We start from the raw sequence: 9,411 nt of genomic DNA on the forward strand, positions 1-9,411 counted from the left end.
AAGCTACAGTTATCAAGACAGAAGGGTACTGGTACAAAAATAGAAATATAGATCAATGGAACAGGATAAAAGCCCAGAGATAAACCCACACACATATGGTCACCTTATCTTTGATAAAGGAGTCAAGAATATACCATGGAGAAAAGACAGCCTCTTCAATAAGTGGTGCTGGGAAAACTGGACAGCTACATGTAAAAGAATGAAATTAGAACACTCCCTAACACCATACACAAAAATAAACTCAAAATGGATTAAAGACCTAAATGTAAGGCCAGACACTATAAAAGTCTCAGAGGAAAACATAGGCAGAACACTCTATGACATAAATCACAGCAAGGTCCTTCTTGACCCACCTCCTAGAGGAATGGAAATAAAAACAAAAATAAACAAATGGGACCAAATGAAACTTAAAAGCTTTTGCACAGCAAAGGAAAACACAAACAAGACGAAAAGACAACCCTCAGAATGGGGGAAAATATTTGCAAACAAAGCAAGTGACAAAGGATTAATCTCGGAAATATACAAGCAGTTCATGCAGCTCAATATCAACAAAACAAACAACCCAATCCAAAACTGGGCAGAAGACCTAAATAGACATTTCTCCAAAGAAGATATACAAATTGCCAACAGACACATGAAAGGATGCTCAACATCACTAATCATTAGAGAAATGCAAATCAAAACTACAATGAGGTATCACCTCACACCAGTCAGAAGGGCCATCATCAAAAAATCTACAAACAATAAATGCTGGAGAGGGTGGGGAGAAAAGGGAACACTCTTGCACTGTTGGTGGCAATGTAAATTGATACAGCCACTATGGAGAACAGTATGGGGGTTCCTTAAGAAACTAAAAATAGAACTACCATATGACCCAGCAATCCCACTACTGGGCATATACCCTGAGAAAACCATAATTCAAAGAGAGTCTTGTACCACAATGTTCATTGCAGCTCTATCTACAATAGCCAGGACATGGAAGCAACCTAAGTGTCCATCGACAGATGAATGGATAAAGAAGATGTGCTACATATATACAATGGAATATTACTCAGCCCTAAAAAGAAACGAAATTGAGTTATTTGTAGTGAGGTGGATGGACCTAGAGTCTGTCACACAGAGTGAAGTAAGTCAGAAAGAGAAAAACAAATATCTTATGCTAACACATGTATATGGAATCTAAAAAAAAAAAAAAAAAAAAAAAGTTCTGAGGAACCTAGGGGCAGGACAGGAATAAAAAGGCAGACGTAGAGAATGTACTTGAGGACACAGGGAGGGGAAAGGCTAAACTGGGATGATGTGAGAGAGTGGCATGGACATATATACACTACCAAATGTAAAGTAGATAGGTAGTGGGAAGCAGCCGCATAGCACAGGGAGATCAGCTCGGTGCTTTGTGACCACCTAGAGGGGTGGGATAGGGAGGGTGGGAGGGAGACGCAAGAGGGAGGAGATATGAGGACATATGTATACATATAACTGATTCACTCTGTTATACAGCAGAAACTAACACAACATTGTAAAGCAATTATACTCCAATAAAGATGTTAAGAAAAAAATAGTAGAGAAGCAAACGTTCATCACCACTGGAGGAATAACTACCTGTTCCATGCTTCACACAGAGCTTTGTGGGATTAAAAAGGAAGATGCTCACAAGTGAGTGAAACTGCATTACATTTTGCCGTTGAGACACAGGGAAAAGTATTGCCTGTCAACACCAAGCGTTGAGACGGAGGCTGGAGAAACTGCCAAATTTGTTGGAAAAGATGAAAAAGGTTTCGAAGGAACGAGAGGCCACTGTGACCAATTCATGCAGCACTATCATTAAGGAGCAGAATATCAACATGTCAGAAACTTCTTGCTGACTCTGAACAGAAGCTGATGCTAAACTTGCAGCTACGTTTAGTTTAATAGAGGAAATATAAGAGAATGAGGCAAGTAGGCAGTAGTAACAAAACCTAGTGTTCTTCAACGTGCCACAAAATTATACTGTCAATATTGAAGATCAAAAAAAGTCTTTACTGTAAGCAGAAGCTTAAATTCAATTCATGAGAAAGCATTGTAGCAATTTAATTGGCAGGGATTTTTCCTCCTTAGTGGCATGTAACGGCGAGTCTTGGCATCTTTGACTTATCACGATACAGTACATCCAGAAGATGTTCCATAAAAACTTCTATATATATTATAAAAAAGATTTTAACAAGTTTTGATAGACAAACAAGAGACTTGGAAAAATATTTCTAACACAGAGAACAGACAGTGGGTTAGTATAAATAATGCACAAAGCACTCTTAAAAATTGCCCAAAAGGGAAAAACAACCTACCAAAAAAAATGGATGAAGAATCTGAAGAGAGATTTTCCAGAAGGGTAAATCCATTTGGCCAACGAACAAAGATACTAATCTGGATAATACTTTTTAAAGTAACAAGACATCACATTACACTTACCAGACTGGCAAAAATTTGAAAGAATCATAACATTCATTGCTAACAGGGGGAAAGAGTAGTTTCAAAGTTTGCTTGTGGAAATCTAATTATGACATTTCTTTTGGAAAGCAGTTAGGTAGCATCTATTGTAACTAATATAAATATATACTTTAACCCAGCAGTCCCTTTATTAAAAGACTATCCTGCAGAAATAAGAGTACTACAAATAAAAGAAGATATGTTTGTCAAGGATTGAGGCAGATTGTCAGCAGTGTCCAGCCCCTATATGCTCACTTTATTGCATCATTGTCCACCAGTCTGCCTTGCAACCAACAGACAGTACATACATTTCTTTGCCTGAGAGTGTTGTTGGAGCCTGCTTGGCCATACTTACAAAGTACTAGGGAGTAAATGTTCCCCAGCAGTAGCCCACAACCAATCACTGTTGTGAACTGGTATAAATACCCCAGCTCCCTAACCCTTGGATAGAAAAATCCAGAAGCACGTTTTCTATTACTGGCTCTGAGAGCTCCCCAATGGGATAAAGTTCCAATTGTCTACAGGGACTGCAGTCTGGATAATGCACCCTTCATGGCTGTCTTCCCTCCCCTGTCTCATTTTCCCACTCCCCTGCCGGGAGTGCCTTCCCACTTTCAGAAAACGATCACACTTAAATCCTAAGGAAGCATGGCATTTTGGTCACATGTTATGTGCTGTGGTGGCCAGCAGTTTCACACAGATGCAACGTGACAGTGCTTTGCCACGTGTCACACCTCTTACTTCTTCTTCATGCCCCAAGGTTTCTGCAACACCACAGCATGAGCCGCTCAGAGGAACCCACTTGGCCCTCATGCAAATACAAGGAGAAAGTATGTGCGGGAATGAACACGTGCAGATCCACCCTTGGCCAGTGGGGTTGGCAACTGAAGGATAAAGGCTCCCTTCTTTGTGCCCTGGGCAGACGGTTCTGAGATGCATCTCCTAAGTCTCCTGGGAGGGGCCTGGGTCATCAAGTACAAGTAGCCTAGAGTACGAGCTGACTCAATGACACATCTTTGCATTGGCTTTCCTACTTCCCTGATTTACCAACTGACCCCCTCGCCCCGGCCCCAGTCTTCCTCCCCTACATCCTTGGATCAGGTCTCAAATAAACTCTCTGCACACAAGTCTTTTTCTCAGGCTCTGCTTTTGGAAAATCACAGGCTAAAAGATACAGATAACTGTAAATTCTCTCAACTCTGTGATACCTCCATACCACCCATAAAATGTTTCGACAGCATTTCTTTAGCACTGAGAAGAGAAAAAAAAAAAAAAAATCCACAGTAGCACTTTTACTTTAACCTTGCAGAAGAGAGGGATTAACTAGATGGCCTGGAAGAGGTGCCTGTTGCAGAATTAGAGGGGAGGTCTTTGCCAATGGCACTGAGGTTAACTGAGTGATGCAAGTCTCCTGCATGACCGGACTTCCGGTGAAATGGTGCATTCAAAAGGAAAATGCAAGTTCTGATAGGGAGCCTGGGGAAAGGCCTCCTTGTTCATGAGGAAATATAGTGTGGATACATTAGGCTAGTGATTTTTACTAAATATAAGGAGCCTTCAGAAAAGGCTAGATTTACTTTGATTGATGCATTTGGGAATGAAATGCGTGTTCCCCGACGTGCAGTCTCGCCCCTATCTGAAAATCATACTTGGGCCAACTTCATGAAACCTTCCTTCTCACCTGAATGGCATGCTTCCACTCGAGTGCTAAGTGCCAAGGATGGGGCTGTGACTCAGCATGGGAGAGGTGTTCCAGAAAGGGAGAGGGGAATTATGAATTCCGACTTTGCCTTTTTGGGGGGTTCCTGCTGTGTCTGTTTGTTCTGTGGACTCAGTAAGACAACCTCTGTACAAGAGGAGCTGGCTGTGGAGCAGGAGAGCAGGAGGCTGGTAGGCAACAATGTCCTTTCCCTTCCTTCCCTTTCCTCTGGAGTTCTACTAATAGACGTGTATGCTGGGGATCAGGACAAAGGGAGAGGGTTGGCCAATTCTGAATTTCCCAGATCCAACAGAAGCTGCCAGATGAACTCAGAACAACTTCGTCCTGCTGGGAGGATCTCAATGAGATTATGTCATAACTGGGTCTTAAGATGGCATAAGTCTACAGCTATCTCTCACCTAAATGTATTTCATTTTTCCTCGATATTATAGAGGTACATACCTCTATGTATACCTCTATGTATTTGGGTACATACACAACACACCAGTAAGGGTAAATTTCAACAGTAGTTTTCACTTCAGAGAAATCAAAATAGTGATTCTTTCTGTTTTAGTTTTTAACCCCAAATCATCATTCTATGGATGTTAGAGTAGATTCCATAAAAGCCTGAGTTTGTCTATTTTCCTACCTTATACTTTGCATCAAGTAGAAATGTAAAATATTGAATAGATAGAATGTATAGGTTGGAAAGAATTAGAAGAGTTCATACAAGGATATGAGAAGTTTAAATCTCAAAAATGCATTTGAAAGTGGCACTTCTTAAATAATAGATGATGTAGCCATGATAATAGCAAATATATTTCTCTCTTTTCATTTAAGCATATTGTATGTGTTCAGATTATAAGAAAAAAACTGATGGAAAATAGTTAACCTGTGTTTGATTCCTTTAAGTAAAGTTATTTCCTCTGGAAGGGAGATAGGATAATCTGAAGGAGGTAATTTTGGAAATTTTCATTAAAACAGCATGGTATATGTCTTCCTATGCAACATTATCAGAAGAAAACATTCAATTTAGATGAAATAAGATAATACTACTACACTTGTTCTTGGAAAGATATAAATGCAATCAACAAAATTGAAACTAATTTTTTTCTCTGTTTTGCAGACTATCCATAGGTAAGAAAACAAATGTTCCTGTTGAGGGCTGACTGAAACCAAAATTAAGATGAGCAAAAATTACAAATATACTATATGTTTGCACAGCTAATTTGGCTTTGCATAAAAATTTAATTGAGAAGTTGAATTCAGATCCCAAAGCTGAATATTTGCACATAAATATAAAACCCCAAAGAGGTATCTTGTGAAAGAAATGCCACATAATTTTTCACCCCCCAAAAATTCAGAGTAATACAAAAATTATCATGGAATGACCCTTTTCTTGTTTGTTTTCTCGGCCGCATCGCGCCACATGCAGGATCTTGGTTCCCTGACCAGGGATTGAACCCGCGCCCCCTGCAATGGAAGTGCGGAGTCTTAACCACTGGACTGCCAGGGAAGTCCCGGAATGACATTTTTAATTCAGAATAGAGAGTAATCTTTCCCAAGTGACTTCAAAGCTGCCACAGCCTTCTGGAATTTTGAGGGCTTCACCACAACATGCTCCTGGAAGCATCTACATATTTCCAACAGAGGTACTGGGGAGCAGAGAGCAGACAGAGAGAAGGAAGAGATGACTGATGTATTTTTAATTGATTCCTATGGCTACAGAGAGAATTCACCCAATACTGGTAATTCAGTAGACTCTGGAAGTCCTACTCATCCTGAATCCCTGCCCATATGCCATTTTCCCAGTGATCCCAGGCCATGACAATCAGAGTCACTCTCTTCCTTGCCCACAACCGCCAGGGTGCCAACTTTCAAAACCACTTAATGAGGCCTGTGGGTTTACACAAACCACACCAGGCAGGTTTTGTGGTAGGGGTAGACGCTGGGGCCTGGCACTAAACCTGGCCAGGTACAGGAGTGCTCGACTGAGCTGTCAGAAGAGATTTGGCCACCAGGCATGGACGGCGTTCAAGGGCAAGATGACCTCCGGCTTTAGTTCAGGCAAATGTTCACACCCAGGGAAGAGGTGAAGTAATCTGTGCTCTCCCTGGTGGATGGAGCCCTTCTTGCGTGACCCTGGCCCTTGGTCTTTGGAAGAGCCCGTGGTCAATCATCTGAGAGTATGTTCACAGGTAACTGTGCCTTATCCAATGACAAGAAACGTGGTTTAGTGAGTATTGTCAGGGAGGACAAGACCAGGCTCTGGTTTTTAAAGAAAAGCTGAGAACCAGACAGACTACTGGCAGAGGAACTGTAAATAGACAGCAAAGGAGAAGCACAGCACTGCTCTGAGATGTGCAGAACACAGAGGCTGGGGAGAAGGAGGAACTCAGGTCAGGAACTCAGTTGCCAACAGTTAGACAACAGTGAGGAGGACGCGTGAGCCACCACAGAGAGGAAGGGGGCCCTGTGATCTGCACTCATTCAGTAATAGCAGAGGCTTTACAGGGGCAATGATGGAACCTGCAGGGAACTTCCAGATCAGCCTCATGACTTAGGTGCCTAAGTATTTCCCCTCTGAGCCTGGATCACTCTGGGAAGTGGGACCGAGATGATCAGCCCACAGACCAGTGCATAAAGCTGCCAGGGAGATGGGGAAGACAGATGCAGGTCATCAATTATACTTCAGTTCTACCCCATGTTAAAGCTTTTCATGTATGTCTCATCTACAATGATTAGTTCATGGAGGGAAGGAGGAGCACCCCTCCTAACTCATGTGTGCATCTCTCCATGGCATCTACCATGGTACAGGCTCTATGCACAGTAGGTGCTCCAAAGATATTTATAGTGGCAGGTTTAATTTTGAGTGGGATTATGCAGATTTCTTGTCTGTAGCAGCCCATCAATCAGGATGACAGGTGTTAAGGTCGAGGAGCAGGTAAAAGGTGCTAAGGACCAGCACCTCTTCCACCCAGTGGAGTACTTATGAGACTGTCTACCCTATCACCCATTGGGGTCACCATCCAGGGCCCAAGAGTAAGCTCCTTCTTATGTCATCAACATCTACTGCACAGCAATGGCAACTAACACACATTCCTTCTCTCAATACATGTTGACACAGCTAAACTCTACGGCTACAGCAGTGAAAAAGACAAAATCCTGCTCTTGTAGAGCTTAGTTTAATGAAGGGAAATAAGGGCATTAAAAATAATCACAAAATAGTTGATGGCACTTGTGAAAAGGGCTGCAAAGGAGAGATGCAAGGTCATATGGAATCTCTCACAGGGCATTTTCTGAAGCTGTGAGAGGTTGCTTGGCCCAAACAGGAGAGTGCTGGAGAGTCAGTTTCCCAGGGCAACCTTCAGAAGGGATGCTCCAGCCTCACCATCCATGGAAAGGGCAATTGTGAGCCTTATTCTGCATGGTCCCTCAGAGGGCCCGTGGTGGGACTGGGCCTCAGTGGCCTCCCAGGGGTCTAATGACTCATTAACATGCCATTTGGATTTTTCTCCCTCTATGTCTCACTGCTCATTTTTTCCATGATGCCTCCTGGGATAGGGTTGCCAGATAAAACACAGGACAGTTCAATTTTTTTCTTTTTTACTAAAAATACTTTAAAAAGTATTCACTGTTTATCTGAAATGCAAATTGAATGGGGCATTCTATATTTATTTGCTAAATCTGGAAACCCTAACCTGGGAACCAGTCTCCAATCAACAACCTCTTTCTCAAGTTCTTGTTTTGAGCTCTATTTTGAGGGGGAACACAAACTAAGACAAGCACTGATATCCAAAGAAAGGTCAGCAAAAGAAACAGAGTGGCCAGGCAGCCAGGAGGAAACACGGGAGAGTGATGGTCTGGAAGCGAAGTGGACACTGTTTCAGGGAGGCATGCTTATCATTTGCCAGGATTTGTCAGTGATGCCAGGCTCTGCCAGGATGCTAAGAATTTTCATGGCTTATCTCAGTTCCTCCCACACAGCCCCGTGGGATAGGTAATGTTCTCACCCCCCTCTTCAGAGGTGAGGACCGAAGTGCACAGAGGTTAATTAACTGGGCGCGAGTCGCATAGTTGCGCAGGAGAGAAAAGTCATCCTGGTCGCCCTGATCTAAGCTGGTATCCCTCCATTGTGCTCCTAGGTGGCCCCAGGCCTTTATTAAGGACTCATCCCTCCAGCCTTCAGCTCTTAACTCACAGTACGAGGTAGTTCACTCAGGGGAATATGGAGGCAACAGGACTTGTAATTAATAATATAATTAAGAATAGTCAACCTCTGAATAGTCATGCCACAGGGAAGGAGGTCTATTTGTTTATTTACTTGTCTTAAAACTTTTTATTGGAAAATTTCAAATATATCCAAAAGTAGAGAAAATAATATAAGCCCTCACGTCACTCACTCGGCTTCAAAAATTGTCATCATTCTGTCATTCTTCTTTCATCCCTCCCCTCGCTCAAATATTTTAAAGCAAATCTCAGTCAACGTACTATTTCACAGGCGAATACCTCACTGGGAATTTCTAACAGATAAGGACTTTTGAAAAAAAAACATAGCCATAATGCCAGTCTCAAACTCAACAAAATAGAAAATTTCTTCATATCATCTGTAGTAAGCTGAATAATGGCCCCAAAGATATTAGGTCCTTATCCCTACAACTTGTAAATGTTACCTCATAAGGGAAAAAGGTCTTTGCAGATGTGATTAAGTTAAGGATTTTGAGATGGGGAGATGATCCCGGATTATCTGGATCAGCCCTTACTGTAATCACAATCGTCCCTATAAGAGGAAGGCAGAGGGAGATTTGACATGGAAGGCGGAAGGCTACATGACAATGGAAGCAGAGATTTGAAGATGCTACACTGTTGGCTTTGAAGATGGAGGAAAGGGGCCATGAAGGTATGTAGCTCTAGAATCTGGAAAATGCAAGAAAACAGATTTTCCCCTAGAACTTCCAGAGGGAGCCTGGTCCTGCTGACATTTTGGTTTAAGCTCAGTGAAGCTGACCTCGGACTAGCTAATTTTAGAACATTTTCATCACACCCCCCCCCCCCCGCAAAGAAACCTTATACCCATTATTTTAAATGCAATTTTTGTCAAATCTACAGAGTAAGGCATACTTATAGGAGTCTAGCTTACAGTTCTGCCCCTTACATCTTTCCCCCACTCTTCCTATAGGTAACCTCCTTTGTAAAAGTTTTTGTTTAAACATTGTTTTTCTTATTATAAACAAATGTGTGTAGAT

Source organism: Eubalaena glacialis, chromosome X (genome assembly GCF_028564815.1).
Source record: "Eubalaena glacialis isolate mEubGla1 chromosome X, mEubGla1.1.hap2.+ XY, whole genome shotgun sequence".
NCBI lineage: Eukaryota > Metazoa > Chordata > Mammalia > Artiodactyla > Balaenidae > Eubalaena > Eubalaena glacialis.